Source organism: Artibeus jamaicensis, unplaced genomic scaffold, assembly GCF_021234435.1.
Source record: "Artibeus jamaicensis isolate MK-2021 breed Jamaican fruit bat unplaced genomic scaffold, CSHL_Jam_final scaffold_1031, whole genome shotgun sequence".
NCBI lineage: Eukaryota > Metazoa > Chordata > Mammalia > Chiroptera > Phyllostomidae > Artibeus > Artibeus jamaicensis.
In genome coordinates, this window is record NW_026522026.1 from 6,239,064 (window position 1) to 6,257,886 (window position 18,823).

The following is an 18,823-nucleotide window of genomic DNA, read 5'->3' on the forward strand; positions in this document are numbered from 1 at the left end:
TGATCAGTGATGACAGCAACAATGTATCTTAAGCTCTGTGTTGGCCTCTTGTCCTTTTTTAGCCCATGAATGTGGACTATTTGACCTGGAGGCTTCCTGAACCATTCCTCTGGGAGGGCATGAGGTTCTCTGCTACGCCGATGCCAGCCCAGTATTTGGGTTTTTTCTTTTCTTAATGATGTATTTTATGATTCCTTTCCTCAGACGTGGTGGTTTTAGAGTTGGGATTCCATTCTCAGTACTTCTGCAGTGAGGCTATCGGACAGGTTCCTGTGGAACATAACCCCGGAGACTGGTTTGTTATCATGGTGGGATGAGAGCATTAGAAGTAGCATCTCTTTCTTCGAGCCTCAGAATTCTTTATTTCCCCTCCTCTTAGTTGCTTATGGTGCAGGTTTTTTTCCTTTGTCTGCTACCCAAGGTTATATTCTTGTCACTTGTCCCTCTTTCTCACGTCAGTGGGATATTACTGTGGCTTTCAGGCGCTGGGCCTGTAATCACATCATTTTTACTTGTGGGATTAGTTTTGGTCTCTGGGAAGTCATTGATCATTACTTAGCAACGAGAGAAGAAAAGTGGAGAGCCTGAGAAACTCAAAAGAAAATTGCTGTTCTCTCTTCTTCCTCCTGCCTGCATCAATCCTTCCATGACAGGTAACTCCGAAGGTGTATCTGTCAGATGTGTTCCATTCTGATTTAAAGCCCCTGTATGACCTAGATCTGTATGCAATTTACCAATTACAAAGCATTAATAAATGACATTTTTCACATTCTAGGTATGGTATTAGTTGCTTTATATAAAGTATTTTAATTTTCAGAACAACCTTATGCAGTAGGTGCAGTAGGTACAAGTGAGGAATCTGAAATTTTAAAGTTAAACCAACTTACCGACAGCCATTTAGCTAAAGTGGTATCAGTGGGATTTGAGCCTCCACATCTGAGTTCAGTCTAAGAAGAGTACTCTTTTATTTTTATACTAATTTTCATGCTGGAAGGGTTTAATTGTATAAAATTGTTACACCACGAGTGATGTGATTGGCTGACTATATATGAGATACATATAGTTACGGATTATATTATTTAAAAAAACCTCAACTTGCAAAAGGAAACAGATTTTGATTCACCTTGCTGATAATCAGTCTTTCTCAAGTAAAATTTGCTTCTACTACTTTCTTTCTCTTTCTGCTTTTTAAAAACTTTTTGCTATATTTTTGCTCTTGTGTTTCCTCTCTTTTCAAAAGAAAATCCCCCAGTATATCTTCCTAGTAGGAGTTTCAAGTGTGTGCTTGAATTATTCATTGTTACTGCCCTGCGTTTCTGCAGTGGATTTGTGGAGAACACTCTCATGGGGGCACCATCTCTAATTATTAATGACAGTTACAAACTGATCTGGGGAAGAATCTTAGAAACACTCGGGTTTTTTCCTTGCAAACTTTAGAATACCTGTATTAACGGAAGTGGGGTGGAGGGAAAGCCTTCCAGGGGCACCAGGTTCCCAGATGGGTACACCCATGTCAGCAGCCCAGGCATGTGCAAGTGAAATCATCAGGAACACACACTAAGGGGCTAGAAAAGCTTTTTAACCTGGGATGGGTTAAGTTCAGAAGTTTCCATTTAGCTAGAAAACACATCACAGCTAGTTAGATGTGATTCTAACTAGATCACATCTCAAGGGCAGCGCTGCTGCAGAGGGTTTGGCTGGCTGTGCTCTGTGCCACTCCAGGGATGCCCCTTGCACAGCTGCAGATGGAGTCCAGACTGAGTGTACAGTCAGTTCTCATCCTTAACAATAGTTATACCCTGTAAAGTCACCACAAACACCGAATTAGCAAATGCTGAACCACTACTACGAGGGGAAATAGGGATTTCCCCTCGGAGCCTCCGATCACAGCTTTTTCATCACCTGATCAATATGAAACCTTGTTTTGTGTTTGTTTCTATTTAAAGATACCATATTTAAAATATATAGTTTATTTATGAGCACTGAACTCACGGCCAGGAGCACTGTAACTCATGCCTTAATGAAGCTTATCTGACACGCATGTTTTCTCCATAAGGCTCCTCACAACCTTCTTGAGCTTAGGAACCAGCCAGCACTTCAGCACTATGCTTGAGTGCCTTTGTAAACAGCAAAATCACCAATAAAAAATGTAAAAATTTAAAAAAATGCAACACTAAAACAGACTGCAAAACAGGACAGGATGGGAGTTGAAAAAGGAGGCCGAGGGTCACTGTGTTTGACATTAGCTGGGAATGTGCATGTCAGGTTCCTCAGATCTTTTGCCGCCCTGTGCATGTTCTCAAATGACCAAGAATATGCTGTACATGTTGGTTTGGGGGTTACAAATACATTTGAGCCAGTAAGTGAATTCGTGGATGTGGACTCCTTGAGTAATGAGGATCAAGTATATATTCTTTTAACTCAGAACTGAGGGGAGCCCAAGAGAGATTTGAGGCTGAAAATGATTTTAAGAGAAGTAGGCTTATAACACTTAGATAGCACCCAGTCCAATCTAATCTCTTTAGTTGTTGGATGAGGAAGAGGCTCAAAGACATCATGTGACTGGTTGAAGGCCAGGCGGCCGATGAATGATGGAGCCAGCATTCGAGCTGGAGTAGTGGCTCAGGGGAACCCAGGTGTAGGCATAACCCCACGGATGTCCTGCCCTTCTCTGCCTGCCAGGGTGAAAGTTCCCATGGGGCTTTCCAAGACTCTGTATTGAAAGGAAAGGGGAAGGGGGCTGATGTCACTAAGTAGCTCTTATAAGTGTGAACTTTTGTTCAGTCTAGGCTGCTGTAGATTGGATGGTTTACAAACAACTGAAATTTATTTATTGCAGTTCTGACGGCTGGGAAGGTGAAGATAAGCCACCAGCAGGTATGGTGTCTGGGGAGTGTTCATAGATGGCATTTTCCTTGCTGTAACCTCGTATAGCTAAGGAGCTAAGGATACGACCACGTTGGGGTCTAGGTTTCAACACGTAAATTTGGGGGAGCACACAAACATTTGGTCTGCAGCAGCTTCCCACCCCATTTATTTAATTCTTCATTCAAGAGCATTTTGTGTATACTTTCTGTGTGCCAGTGCTAGGCGCTGGGTACTGGGAGGGCGTGGGACCTCACAAGAAGCCCCTCAGAGGAGCAGTGGGCGCCAGCACCCATGGGGCCTGGGGCTGCTGGTGCTGACACACCTGGCAGCAAATTTCATTTCCCAGCAAGAAAAGGTCTCCAAAGGAACTAAACTTAATGTCACTTCTCAAATCCTGCCTAAGAGCCTCTCACGTCATCCACCTGGCTATGGTTTCTCTGAGCCCAGGCAGGACTGGACCACGGCTGAGCCCTGAACAACACTGGTTTGAACTGTGAGGGTCCATTCATACGTGGATTTTTTTCACCAAATACTGTACGTGTATTTTCTCTTCCTTGTAATTTTTAAAAAATAACATTCTCTTCTCTAGCTTTATTGCAGAATACAGTGTATAACATATAACAAAATATGCATTAATTGACTTGATTTTATTGGTAAGGCTTCTGGTCAAGGGTAGGCTATTAGTAGTTAAGTTTTTGGAGGAGTCAAAAGTTGTATGTAAATTTTTGACTGAAGTGCGGGGAGTAGGCGCCCCTAACCTCTGCATTGTTCAAGGGTCAGCTGTGTACTTCAGTTCCTTTTATAGTCCTTCTGTTTATTTCTTTTTTCCCCCTTGAGCTTAAGAAACGCTGTGAACCCTTGGCAGAGTCTGAGGCCTCCTCTTCACGTGGCCACCGTGAAACGGCCAAAGGCCCTGTATAGGCCCTGGTGGTTCTACGGAATTATTTGAGTCAGTAGTTTATACTTACTAAATGTCACTTTGTGTCTGCACACACACACCAATATGCATATAGAGTAAAAGAAGTTGTTTTACTCAACATGAGTAAGATGATGTTCTCTTTTACTTCAGATTATTCTACAATGAGTGATAACAGCATCCTCTCTCGGAAATGGAGATGATTGATGAGGAAAACTTCGAATACTGTCTGGGGAGGCTGGATTGAGCCCCCAGAGCAGGTGCCCCACGTTCGACGTCTATCATTTTGACACTGGCAGGTGTCTCTTCACACTCATCTCTGAAGGAGAGATGAGCTTTGGGCCTGGGTTTAGGGGCATGTGTGAGTGTAAGTGGTGGTGAACAGCATGTGCTTTGGAATTAGGTTGAATTGGGTTCTAATCTGGTCCCCTTGTCATCTTGGGCACACTGCAAAGACTCTCTGTGCTTCCAGATTCTTATCTGTTACCCGGTGATAAAGACATAAACCTCACTGAGTAGTATTAAGTATGAATATAGGTAATTGTACAAAATGCTTAGTGCAATGCTGCAAAGAGAAGGCTGGATAAGTGGTATTTTTTAGTGGTAGTAAGTGGTCGATGGATTCTGGTTGGTATTAGTGACCAAGTGCATTCAGTGTGCGCTGGTTCAGTCGAAGGTGGGAGTTTCCAACCCTGGACTCCTCCACCAGGCACTTGCCTTCCTTCTGCAGTTGATCTCGGGCTCCTGCCTGCCGAGAGCCTCGCTGCCAGTTGCTTTGGAGGGTCAGGTGTGAAATTGTCCATTACAGGTGCCCTCATTTTGAGTAAAAGAGCAGCCATGACACAGAATAGACACTACTCTGTTCATAGTTTTGTTTTATGCAAATGTAGAGCTTAGCTAAAAGCCCAAAAAGGCCAAAAATGTTACATATAATGATCTGAAGAGAAAGAACAACAATACTAAAGCTATCTAAAGGCCAGGTGAAAACAAAACCTATATCTCATAGAAAAAAAAAACCCCAAAACAAAACACAAACGGAGTCCGAGGAGAAGGAAGGGAAGTTAAGGAAAAAGGAGAGAAATAAAGACCGAAGAAAAAAAAAATTATAATAAATAAATTAAAAAAAAAAAAAGAAAAGTAAGGATGGCCACAGAGCGCCGATTGGCTCCAGGGTTAAGACCTGAGTTGTTTGTTTGAGGAGGGCTCTAGGCTAATAATATCTGGTGAGGATGTGGTCAGAAGTTCAGGGAAAATTAAGCTAGGGATCAGCAGGACTACAGATAAGCCCAGATGGATCTGAAGGGTTATGCAATTTCTCTTAACTGTATGCTCTTACTGCCTGTTTTCATAATCAGATTGGTTTTAGAGCCTTGATAAAAAGACTGTTATATAATAGTCTGCTGTATAATGAGTGTGCACGAACTAGTGTGGGATTGCGAATTTCACACCATGGCTGCCTTATATCAGAGTAAGCATTTGGTAAATGTTAGCTGCTATTATTTAAATTGCTGTTGAACTGTAGTTAATAATTGGAAAAATAAGTTTGATCTTCCTTAGTCTTAAATAAGTAAACACTGACTAAATATTGAGGATTTTTCTAGTTTCTGTTACCTGGGATTTATAAGCAACTACTACCGTGTGTGTGTGTGTGTGTGTGTGTGTGTGTGTGTGTGTGTATACAAGGTGTAGGTTTGCATATCTGGGTATTTAAATTAGAATGATCTAACTCACTGGGAGTTCACATCTCTGGACTCACGGACTTGCCTAGTTTGGGAAAGTACTGTGGTGTATTTGAAGGGGAATTAGAACCCGCCCCCATCATAATAATATGCTGCCTTGCCCAGACCGTCACACATTGCCTGTGTGCCAGTCTGAGACAAGGCTGACAGGCAGGCCAGGATTGACCCCAGGGGCCAAAGAGCTGGGCCTTGGGATGTGACAGCAAGGATACAGGGGAAACCGAAAGAAATTCAGGCATCACCAAATAGACACTTGGCAGACTACTGACTGAGCAGCTAAAATTTGATGGAGTGTACAGTAAAGTCATTCTCCAAAAATTTTTTCCATTTTTTTATTTGGACTACCCCCATCCCTCAAGTTATTACTTTTTAGATATATTTAGGTACAAAAAAGCAATTTGCAGGAGACCTGAAACATTAATTGTTTTATCTTTGGTGTTTCTTTTCACCTTCCAACTCCTGCTCCACCAGTTAATCCTTTTCTCTCTGGTAATTCTTACGTGGGTTCTGAAATACCTTAAATGCAGCTAACATTCCAAAGTGGATGCTTCATTAGGGGGAGAGAATTTGGGTTATAGGATATTAAGATTCTGCTAACACTGAAGAAAAAACACATTAGCATAAATAAAATAATTTCTTTTAGATTTTAAAACAGATTATAGTTAATAACACTGCATTGTATAATTTAAATTTACTGAGAGTAGAACTTAAATGTTCTCATACACACACACAAAGATAAAAATGTGAAGTGATGGATATATTAATTAACTAGATGGGAAGAATCCTTTATATAAATCACCATGTTTATAAATCACCATGATGTACATGTTAAATATTTCACTGTTTCACTTGCCAGTTAATTAATCCTCAATAAAGCTGAAATTAAAAAGAAGATTCTGGGAACAAAATTATTAATATTTGTGTGGGATGAAGTATTTTAAAAAGGTGGTTGATTTACACTAAATAATGCATTCTCTTGCCTCTTGCTTATCTTACCTGCTTTATAGAAGTTATTATTTAAAGCATTGGCTGAGCATATATATCTAGAGAGATTTGTTGAACTGTGTATTGTTATAATTGGATTTGGCTCTTAGGCCCCTTTAACTCATCGATTTGGCAACTTTTTTGATAAGAAGAAACAAAAGATGAGCTTTACTTCCTTTTTATTTTATTTTTACTTTTTATTATGGAAAGTTTCACATAAATACAAAATAACAACATAATGAACAACTATGTATTATCACCACTGCTCCATTCCTGGCTAATTTTGCTTAATCTATACATTCTCTTACTTCTTCACATCTTATATCATTTTCAAGTAAATCCTAGTTACATTGCACCAACAAATATTTAATATGTATGTGTAAATGGTAGTGATTCTTTTGACAATATAACCAAGATAATGTCATACCTACCAAAATAATTGTTTCTTAATAACCTCAGATACTTAGTCATGTTTAAATTTATAATTACCTCTGGTTTGTTTGTAAGGAAGGATACATATTAAGCTCAGATATTGTAATTTGTTATTTGTTTATTTAGTAAACACTTTTTTTCAGTTTTGCTTTTTAAAATTTTAAATATCTAGTGCAAAAGCCTTCAGTGTGGACTTAGTTTTCTAGTTCTTTCAGGAACTTGTTGTATAACCACAAAAAAAGCACTTCACCTCTCAGAGCATTAGTTTTATAGTTTGTAAGATTATAATGTTGACCTAGAAGACCTTCAAAGTCATCTACAGTTCTCACATTTTGTAATGACATAAACCAATAGCAAAAAAGGAATATTTGAACCTTCTTTAATCTTTTGCAGGGGAAAATGTCTTGTAGAAATGTTGTAAGTCAGAGCCACAGATGAAATGTTAGGTGATGGGCTGGGAGATTTCTAATCAGCAAAATTGGTATTTCGCTGATTACCTCTAGAGTACACAAATGATCCCTTTCATCCTTATTTAAGAGAGCATGGTCCATGCCCAAATTGAAATGGCTTATGAAAAAAATTATTGGGGATTTAATTTTTAAAACTTGTTAGGTGGGGGACTTTTCTTTTGGCAATGGTAGGCAGTGTTATTTTAAACTAACTCTCCCATTTAAAGAGCTGCATAATATCTACATGAAAAACCTTTGCTTAAAGGAATAGGAGAGCTATTAAGATTGTAAGAAATTATAGGACCAAGATACCGGAGAGGAAGTATCCGAAGGCAGTGATTGTGAGAGGCCGAGAGACTGAGCACAGCTTTTAGTACAATTACGGGCTGATGGAGGATCAGGTAGGATTAGAGCCTGCCCACAGCAGGGCTGCTGCTAAACTCCTCAGACTTTCATTTGAGGACTTGAAGGGCAGTATCGGAGAAGTGAGTGAGCAGGAAATAGACTCGTCTCAGAAGGACTGAAACTGAGCATTTGAATCAGTCTTGATCCCTGGTTGGATTAAGATGAATTTAGAATTATTGGCGTCCTTAGACTAACTATGTGCCAGTAGTAAAATTATTCCTCTCCAGAGGAAGTTAGTATCACCCAGAGTCTGCTAAGAGCCCTACTTCTTAATAAAAAAATGTTCTGTACTCACACAGAATAGCCAAGCATATGAGAAGACAAATGTAACTGAAAACAAAAACAAATAAGAAAGACAAGAAAAGCTCCACCAAGATCTCTCAGATAATAGAATTATCAGATTTTACAACTATGATTAATATGTTCAAGGAAAAGACTGAGAATTCAGTAGATAATTGGAAACTAAGAAAAAAATGTAAAAACTCATCTAGTTGAAATACAATAGAAATCAAGGACTCAGTGAGGGGCTTTAACAATAGATTTGACACGGTTTAAGAGTGAAGTGGTGAAATGAAAGGCAAAGCAAAAGAAACTATTCAGTCTGAAGCATAGAGAGAGGAAAAAAAAGGAAAATGCAGAAAACGGTGTAAGAGACAAAGTAAGATCTGGTGAAAGGTACAGCAATTTGCATGTGGTGTCCCCCCCCCACCAAAGAAGGAGAAATGGAAAGGGAAGACAGCATTTGAAGAGCAACAAGAGACATCAAACAGGCACGTTGAACCCTACACACAATAAAGGATGCAAAGAAACCCGAGTATGAATATGGGGAACCAAAATAAAGAGAAAACCATAAAACCAGCCAGAGAATAGACTTATCAGAACTGAGAGAATTTATTGTTAGCAAATCTACACAGAACAAAATACCAAAGGCTATTTTTAGGCAGTAGAGACCTTAAGAAGGGCGCTGAATGAAGGAAGAAATGAAGAACAACAATAAAGGGTAAATATGTGGATAAATCTAAATGATTTTTGACCAATCAAAAATAATTAAAAAATATAAAATAAAAATATACATCCGAAGTAGTACATAGTTTTGGAGAGGATTAAATGTAGAAAAACTGCCAAGGTCCTTGCATGATCTGGGAAGTAGTGAAACTACTAATTTAGTTTGGACTTTAATAGGCCAAAGATGCACGTTGCAATCTTGGGAGTGTCAATTAAAAGCATAGTTGAGGAATGCATCACTAGCAAGCAGATGAAGGGGAAAATAGAATAATAATTCTTGATAAGTCCAAAACAAGGCAAGAAGAAAAAAGAACAAATATAAAGCAAATAGTAGGATGAAGGGTTTTAACTTAATTCCATTAAATATAAAATATTAAAGTCTACTATCAAGGGATAAAGATGAGTACGTTGGAAAAGCAAACAAATGAACCTAACTGTGTAGTGTTTAGAAGAAACAAATGTAAGGATTCAGAAACATTGAATGTGAAAGTTTGGAAAATGAAACACCATCAAAACACTAAAGCCAAGGAAAGCCAGGATAGCTATAGTATTTTAAGTTCTTTTAATGGAAGAATTACTAAGAGTGGCATTTAAGTCAGTCAGTCAACAGGAATACACATTACTTTTTAATGTGCATATACTTAATAAAAGGGCTTCAAAATATATAAAGCAAAAAATTGACAAAATGTCAAGGAGAAACAGGCAAACCAACCATCACAATGGGAGATTTAAAATTATTTTTACCAATAATTGATAAATAAGTGGACGAAATTCAGAAGATATAGACTACTTGAACAAATTATTCAATCTGACCTAACGACATGTCATTAATAGAACAGTGCTCACAGCAACTGCAAAGTACACATTGCCTTCAAGTATATGGTGTACATTTCCCCAAAATGAACGTATGCCAACGTAAACTAACTCTTAATTTTTAAAAAGTTAAAATGTGAAAGTACTCCTGAGCATTGAGAAATTAGGCTAGAAATTACTAACAAAACATCAGAAAATTCTTAATATTTTGTGGAAAGTCAATTTTTAAAAAATAATAAGTCAAAAACCCCAAAGAAATTAAAAACCATTTTGAGCAGAATGATGAAGATCCTATAAGTTATAGCTAAACACTGAATAGTGAGAAATTTATAACCTTAAATATATGTAAATAAATTTTAAAATAAAGACTGAAAAAGCTAAAGAAATTGGAGAAGAGAATAATACATACAATGTAAACAACTGATAGAAGGAAGAAAATGAAGATAGGAGCAGATATTATTGAAATGCAAATAAACATACAAAAAAGAGAATTGAGCAATGTCAAAATTGGTGTTTCTGAAAAGACCAGAAAAATCGATAAACCCCTGGTGATATTGTATTCCCAGACTTTGGAGAGTTATTGTTTAAGCCAATAAATATCCAAAATCAATATTGCTCTTCAACCATCATCTTTTCTTGTTCCTCCTTCCCCTCCTTCTTATATTAAAAAATTATTGTGTATTAATGTTAGAAAATACCAGTACTTTTGTAGTCACCTGTGTGTTCTTTGCTTAATCAGCTTTTTAGAAACAGCTTTTTACCTTTTTTTTATTATAAAGTGATATATGTTCATTGAACAAAATACAAATATGCAAAAATGAGATTTACTGGGAAATTTTAAATCTCATGTAATTGCTTTGGATACATATTCTTTGAAACTTATGTCTTTGTTTATGGATTTATATCTACTTACAAAAGTGTATTCTGTTCTATACCTTTTTTCCCCACTCAGTACTGTATAATGATTATTTTCCCATGTCATTAATTATTTTTCAGCTGAATTATTTTAACAACCAAATGACCTAATTTATTCAAGTGTACCGATTGCCTGTGTTTGGACATTCGGGTGGTGTGCAGCATATTTGCTACTATAAAGAGTGCTGTCATAAACATACTTGTAACTAAATTTTTGTGCAAAACATTGATCATTTTCACCTGAAAGTGAAATTGATGAGAGGGGAACAGTTCTTTCTTAAGGCTTCCTATATTCATTGTTTAATTGCCTTTCAGAAAGATTGTGCCAAGTTATAATCTCATCAGCATCAACAGTGTATGAGAGTATGCGTTTCCAGTACTGCCTCCAACATTACAGCATAAACTTTTAAAATGAGCTTCACCTAATTATCTTAACCTATTCTGAAAGCGCTGAGTCTGGGTTTTCTGAAAGGATAACACTGGTGGGCATCGAAGTGGCGGAACATTGCAATATGCCTTACTCTGTGTGGGTAACTCACAGGAGGGGAGGTGATTGGGGTGAGGACGTTCTTGCTCAGTGATTTCCACAGTTAACTTCTAAGAAGCCTTCTGGGTCCGGAATCTATATGCAAGCCAAGAGAGGTGAAAGTGTGGCTGATTTTGATTCTCTACATTTATTTCCAATAATAATATTATTATTGTATTTTTGCTGTTTTGTAAAATTATGTTCACATATTTACCAAAAAGTCACCCACTTGAGGAAACCATCCTGAGGCAGGTGCAGTGGGTCGGAGGGAGGATTAGAGAAGCTCACTGAGCGATCTGAAGCCCTGCAGTCACATCTCGGCTCCATGCAGGTCTGTTTTGTAAATCGGCAGTCTCAGTGAGCTCAAGAACATCCTTTGGTAAAAGTTGACAAAGTTTTTTTAGACTTTGTGTATTGAAAATGTCTTGACCCTACTTTTATTCTCAATTAATAATAAGGTAGGCTATAGAATTCCAGGCTGTAAGTGGTTTCTCTCAGAATTTTGAAGGTATTATTCCATTATCACCTGTCTTTCAATGTTATTGGGAAGATTTAAGCCATTCTGTTTAATCACATTTAAGTGATTCCCAGCCATTTGTTTGTGACTGGGTTTTTACTCCCTTGTATAATATTTTTAGGATCTTGTTGTCTCTTGTGTTTTGAAATTTCATGATGATATACTACAGTGTATTTTGGGGGGGTATTTAAAAAATCTTTTGTGCCAAACACACGCAAAGCTTGCTTTTGCTATGGAATCTCATGCCCTTCAGTTCTGGAAGATATTTGTAAATGTTTGCATTAATAACTTCTCCCCCCACCCCATTTTCTACTGTGCCTCCTTCAGAGCACATCTGTTGTACTTCCTCTCTTCTCTCCCCCCCCATCCTTCTTCTGTCCTTTGATTTTGGATATTTCTATAGAAAGAGCCTGGAAGTCAGCATTTCTGGAAGACACAAGTGGGTTTGGGGGCTGAGTATACAGTCTTTCACTTATCTCTGCCCTTTCAGAAAGGTGCTTCACTCAGCAGTTCTTGGTAGTCCTTGGTTCAGCCTCTTCATAGGGTAAATCTTCAGTCTTCCACTGGGGTTGCGGGAGGGCGTCAGAACTGCGCTTTCTATCTGAAAGCTCTCACTTTCAGCCTTCCCTCCCTTAAAGGCACTTAAAGCTGAGAAACCTGAAATGTCAGTCAGTGTTGTCTCTGCTTTCTATCTTTGAAAACTGTGGTCTCTATCATTCACTGTCATTGCCTGCTCTTCTGTTTGATGATGTGCATTTGTATACTTTTATCTCTTTTCTTTCATTATGGTGGGGCTTTAGGAAAAAGTGGAGATAGACACTTGTTCCATCTACTGAGTTTCAGTGAAAGTGTTTCTAGCACAGTGATTTTTATTTCTGCAGGTAACCTTTCTAATGTACTTGATACCCAAGGAGACAAAAAAAGAAAGGGGCAGCAAGGAAGAAAAAGAAGGAAGAGGAGGGGGAAATGAAAGGGTGCGGGTATGTGGAAGGAGGGCTGCTGATCCTTGTGCCGTTGAGTCCCCATAGGGAATAGAACCAGGACCGAGTCAGGGCCTGAGTCCCATTTCTAGGGCCTCTCGTGCTGTGTGATCATAGGTGAGGCTTCATCTGGAGAAGAAGAACGTTGATATTTGCCAAAAACACATTGGTGGTCTTTGGGCTCAATACAGCAGACATTTATTACAAAGTGAATCCCCGAAGTCATTTTTCATCTTTTAGCCAGACTTAATTTTATCTTCTCATTCTATGTTATCAGATAGAAGATTAGATTTCTTTTGATTTCCATGGAGAGGGGAAATTATTCTCATTTCCATGATGCTTTTTCCTATTCTTCTTTTAAGTTTCTGTTCCATTACCTGCTAAAATTTGGGTCCCACAAAATAGTTCAGTCATTTATTCACTCACTCATTCTTTCTTTTTTCAGTGCTCAGAGCAGGGTAGCTGTTTTAGTGGACAATTGTGACTTGGGGCTTAAGGTGTTGCAGGTCTGTATTAATTGTTAATTACTTCAACACAGATTAATTGACCACTATTATGTAGCATTGTTCTGGTTTCCTTTGGAACAAAAGGTGAAAAAGGTATGATTTTTGTCAATTTGCAGCAATTACAGCATTATAAAAATGTGTTTCCCATTCTAAAGAAAGAAATGCATTGTGAGTTGACAAAGTGATTTTGCACGCACGGTAAGTGAACAGTTTTGGAGCCAAGTTCTTAGCAGGGAAGCCTGTTCCATCATGGCAAATGACATGGACTTGGAGTCAGTTAGGCTGGGCCTTCATTCCAGCTTTGCCATCATGTCATGTCTCCAACTCTGAGTCTCAGTTTCCCCATCTACAAAGTGGAGAGAATAGTGCCACTTATCACAAGTTGGTTTAAATGTCCTAACACAGGTAAAGGCCTCAGACCTGACTCTGAGAAAGGAGTCTATTAATGGCAAGTAGAAGCTTTGGAAGGAGAGTGGAGAATGTCAGACAAGGATTTTGAACTCATGTTCCAGTTTTGCCCTTTTTTAGCAATGTGATGTTTGCTAAATAATGTCTCTTGGTTTCAGTTTCCTTATGTTTAAAATTGGGAGAGGATATGTGTCTTACAGAGTTACTATGAGGACAATGTTAAGTAGGATAATATTAATACAAGCTACTTTCATCCATATGTAAGTGTTCAGTCTAAGTTTGTTTGGGTTCTTGGGTACTACGTTGCATTGTGAGGCTACGTCTGAGGAAAGCCAAGCATTTGATTGAGAATTTGACTGCTGTGCACTGTTTGGTAACCTGATCTTTGTGGTACTTTCCTGAAAACTTAATTTAAATTGAATTGTTCTTTGTAAGAATTTTCTTAACCTGTTCTGTGGAGATAGTCCAATCTGGAAGTGACCTTGGGAGTAATAAAAAAGTTAAAAGCAGTTATCTTGTGTAAACATAATGAAATGTTATTTCTTCACTCTAAATCCCAAGACCTTCTCTTCTACAAAGCATGTGAACAGCTTCTAGAAATTAAGTTGTTTGGAATTTTTGGTTTGTTTCTTTAAAAGAATAAAGAAATGACTTCATTTTCCAATCGTGAGTAGTATGGTGATGGAGACGCATAGAATTGTAGACTTTCAGAGATGAAAATAGGGTAGTACCCACCTGATTAATTTTTTTAAGTTTGTTGATGAAGAAATGAAGCTTGAAAAAACCTGTTACTTGTCTAAGACAGCAAAGCTATTAACTAGTGAAGCTCAAGAAAATAGATCGGCTAAAAAACATGGTGTAATAAAATAACTCAATGTAATAAAATGATCGCATACTTTAATGTTTTCTAGTCAGTTGCAGTCTAGAAAAGATGGACTCCTAAAGGGTTTTTGAAACAAGTTTGTTGAAATTATGTAAGAAAAAATTTTAAAGTATGTGAATTGAGATTTAGTAAGTATTTATGAGTTTCTAAATTAACACTTCGATTTTCTTGCGCTACATAGCTATAAATTATGTATTCGTGTCCTTAATTATTTATTTCAAAATGCATCTTAAGCATCAAGTTCCTCTGTGTTAAGTATCCTAGTGATCATCACTGTGTATTGCTGGACCATAGCCCCTGATACTCAGTAATTTGACCAGATACTCAGTCTTTTTTGATTTCATCTTTAACGTGATCCATCCTTTTGTTCTCAGTAGTGCTTATTGTTGCAAGCAATAGTGACCATGAACACACAATGTTTTTGTAAGACCCTTGAAATTATAGGAAGACATGCACCAGCAAAATCCATGTGATTTGTGTTTCATCAAGTGAAAATGAGGCTTTTTCATGACTGGCAGCAGAAGCAGCCCACATCTCCTATGAACAATACTGGCTTAGTTTGAAATATAGGCTGCAGAAATAGGTTTTTAAAACTCTCAAGGAATGTAAATCATACTGTATCTGTGGGGAGAGCCATTCCGATATTGCTGTTTCTTTACGTGCTGAGTAAAGCTCCAGCTTTGGAATTCATTGCCCTTTTGTATTTTGGCTTTCCCTGAAAACCTTTGAGTAGGCAGTGACTGGGAACAGCAGGAACCTGCAAATGGCAGAGTTGGGGCAGCGCTGGCTGGCGGAGTGAGAGGCCCGCAGTGAAGGGCGTGGTTTGGTTAAGAGCTTAAGCATCCTTGGCAGCAAATATGAAGTTGGCTTTTCAATATCTGGCTTTCGATTTTTGTTACTGCTTCCTTCTACTTCTTTTTAAAAAGAAATTTATTGATTGACTCCAGGTGGGGAGGGGTGGAAGAGAAAGAGAGAAAGAGAGAAACATTGATTTGTTGTTCCACTTATTTATGCCTTCATTGGTTGCTTCTTGTATGTTTCCTGACTGGGGATCCAACCCCCAACTTTGGCTCTGTAACCTACTAAGCTACCCGGCCAGCGCCTTTTTCTCCTCTTTAAGTTTTGTTTCTGAGGAGTTAACTTTTTTCCAATCTTTTATATCCTTCAGATATATTTAAAAAATTATGAGGCCAATATATACTCACATTAAAAAGTTCAGATAGAACCAAAAGGTTATACAATGCACTAGAGACCCCCTGCCATCTCATCTTTACAGGAAATACTTCCTGTTCATTCCTGGGTTTTCTTCTAGACATTTTCCATGTGAACACACCTGTATATGTGTACATATATATTTTTCTTGAATGGGAGTATAATACACATACAGTTCTTTACCTTTTCACTTAGCAACATATTTTGGGGATCTATTTGCATCACCACATAGGGCAAACTCATTCTTTTCAATGGTTAGGTAGTTGTCATGTTAGAGATATTCCATTATTTATTAGATTTTTTTCATATCCTTTCTCTTTTCCTCAGATAATATACCTCAAGACAGGCCTTCAGTCAATCTCACGTTCAAGGCATGTGTCGCCTGGAGGGGGCTCACTTTCCGACCTTGAGAAAGCAAGCTGGTGGCAGCCTGTCACCATCTGCACCTCCCTTTTCCCTCTTGGTGTCCGCGGAGAGGTGTTTTTGTGTTTGCCGAAGTCAGAGCTGCCACGGCGGCTGCGAGGGGCAGCGGGGTGTGGAGAAGTGAGTGGGAAGTCAGGCACATCAGTGGCAAGTGCGTAGATTGGGCATAACGAAGCAGAAAATCAAGGGTCTGTGCTGTCAGAATTTCAAGGTCAATAATGCTGCTCACTCTCTTCAAGTCATGTTAGCACAGGGGCTGATTCCAGTAGCTTTGTGTGTTTTCCCAGATAGGAGGGAAGTCTCAGGACTTGAAAAGCCCATCTCCTGAAGAGCCCACAGATCCCCAAAGGAAATTTAAATGTCAGTTTTAGCTTACCTTCAAGCAAGAGTGCTAAACTTGGGACAAGATAAAGAGTTTTCAAACTTCTTTTAGCAAGGAATCTATTTTTTCAAATGAAATCTCTTTTACAAATCCCAGTATATAAAGAGATAAAAGTGTAGCTGCAGGGTTTTGTGTTGGGTTGGGGATCTGTTTGTTTTACCCCCACAATTTCCACTGCCTGGTAATTTTGTAGAACACAGACTGGAAAACAGCTAGATAGCATTTCATGTCAACCAAGATGTTATAATTTTATCTTTCTTTGTTTTTAAATAGTATCTAGACAGGGTCTCTAAAAGTATTTAGAAGTAATTATCAGCCTTGTGTATACTTTCAAAGAGGAAGCGTCTTCTCTTTGTCCTTTTTTAAAAGGGCCTGTTTTTACTTTGCTGGGTCGGAGGGCAGCCTGCTAGTTGATATATCACACTTCAGTTTAACTTTTAGTGACTAAAGAAAAAGTTAAAAGTATCCAGACTGGAGAAACTAGCTTGTAAGGGCAGTCAGTCTTTATACAAATTCCAAGGCCTCTGAGATTGATTGCTTTCAGTGTTTACTGCAGCCAAAGATTAACTAGAACCCTGAGACCCAGCCCTCCTGAGAAGTGATTTATGCTGTGAATGCAGAAAGGATGTTTGCATATCACTGTTGGGTTTCTTGTTGGAGCCTTTTAAACATTGTTTATCTTGGGGACACCCACTGCTCAGAGCATTTTTATTTCCTTTTGTACTTTATTGTCTTATGCCAAAGGCCACGGCCAGCCTTGTAGTATTTACTGAGTTTGGTTGTGCGGGGCTGCCTGGGGGGCACAGGGGTGTGGGAGAAAAAGCACGCTCCAAACCATCTGTCATTTTTCAGCGTTGCCAACAAGGTTTTTGTAACTAAAGCAATACAGTGCTCACAAACCTTGACTCATAGTGTAATTATTTAAGGTTTCAAGGATGGGATGTATGTTCAAGCCAGAGCCAAGTGTTATGGAACCTTCTTTTAACACCTCTCTTACACCTTGAAGTTTTGTTATGGATGAAACACTCCCATTTTTCCATATTGAAATAGCATGCTCCATTCAAAGATATTTATTGATCACGTACTGTGTGCCAGTCAGGGTTCTAGGTCATCAGGATACAACAGGGAACAGAACAGACAACATTCCACCCCTCAAGGGACCCCCACTTTTGTTCTCCTAGCTAGTCATTAAGAATCTGTGAAGTCATCTGCCTCACCTTCTGCAAAAGGTGTTATTTGAGGAAGACGATGTGCTTCAGGCGTGAAACCTGTTATTTTTGTAGGGAACTTTCTGTGTTCTCAAGGTAGGGCTAAGGGAAGATGAAGATCATGGGCTTGTCCTAAGTATGAAAGATAAATTAACACGAGGTTTCTGGAAATGTGCTATTACCTACCTGCCTTTGAAAGAGTAAGACATTTTCTTAAAAATACACATTCCTCAAGGTGTAATGCAGACTTAAAAGAAAAAGCTTTCAGTTGCAATTTTCTTCTAATAGGGAGCATCAAGAAAGCTGAAGAATAGCTAATAGAGATGCTTTTTGTGGCTCCCTAGAGCTGGGGATTTCTAAAGCCTCATGTTTTTTACCTTCCTTGTATAACCAGAAGAGTTACTAAGGCCTAAGAGTGGACCAGAAGTTTCAAGAACTTCTACTTTTTGTTGGAAAGTTATATTAATTTTTTTCATACCTGTGATAAGTAGCCTTGCCCCCAAGCAAAGCCTCCAAAAAATTGAGTGAACACTCAGAAGTGTTTCTCTCCACAGAGATCTTTAGTAAAAGACGAAAAATTTATACCATCTGAACAGAAACCAGAGTGGAGATATAATAATTTTTAAGGTAGTGCCTTAGCTTTAAAAAAGTCATATTCTTTATTTGGAGATGGAAGAAATCACACGTGGGGAACGTCTATTCTGAAAGGACTGATTCTAAGAGATAACCCTGAAACTAGATCAATATTCATGTTGCTCATGTGATGTTCTAATTCACTGCATTATGCTATGTTTCAGAGAAATGAGTGTTGGTGTTGCTATTAAGACAGGTTGAAATCTGTTTACGCATTTAAATTGGTATCTTTTCCTATGGATTTGTGTGTGTTTGGAATGCTACCCTTTGTGTGACTTCTTGCGAGGCAGGGTACTGCTCAGGGCATCTCCACCTCCGCCACCTACCCCCCGCCCCCTACACAGGGAAGACTGAGTGAGGTGCAGGAAGGACACTGAATGGCTTACGGTAACTGAACATATAAGGGGTCAGGTTGAGTTCCTTACCTGCGTGCCCTTATTTTGCGCTCTGAGTTGCTTATTCCAGGTTCCAAGGGAGGTTAAAAGACTTGCTGACTTTAAATTGAGTATATGCTTTATTTCAGGCCTAGTTGTTCAGGCCTACTGTCAAGCATTTTGAATTCAAAACCCTTCTCTTGCACTTTTGTTTCGCATGTCCCTTATTTCACACAGACCTGTTC

General features: G+C 38.6%; 1 protein-coding gene and 1 non-coding gene across 3 annotated transcripts in view; one reads left to right on the plus strand and one right to left on the minus strand.

Moving 5' to 3' along the window:
• FRAS1 (Fraser extracellular matrix complex subunit 1) overlaps positions 1 to 18,823 on the plus strand; it is a 420,604-nt gene that overhangs the window by 57,892 nt on the left and 343,889 nt on the right. The gene's annotated exons all lie outside the window — the stretch shown is intronic.
• On the minus strand, positions 18,061 to 18,179 carry LOC119050659 (U5 spliceosomal RNA). Its single transcript, XR_005082795.2, has one exon. It is a non-coding gene; the product is annotated as a U5 spliceosomal RNA (small nuclear RNA).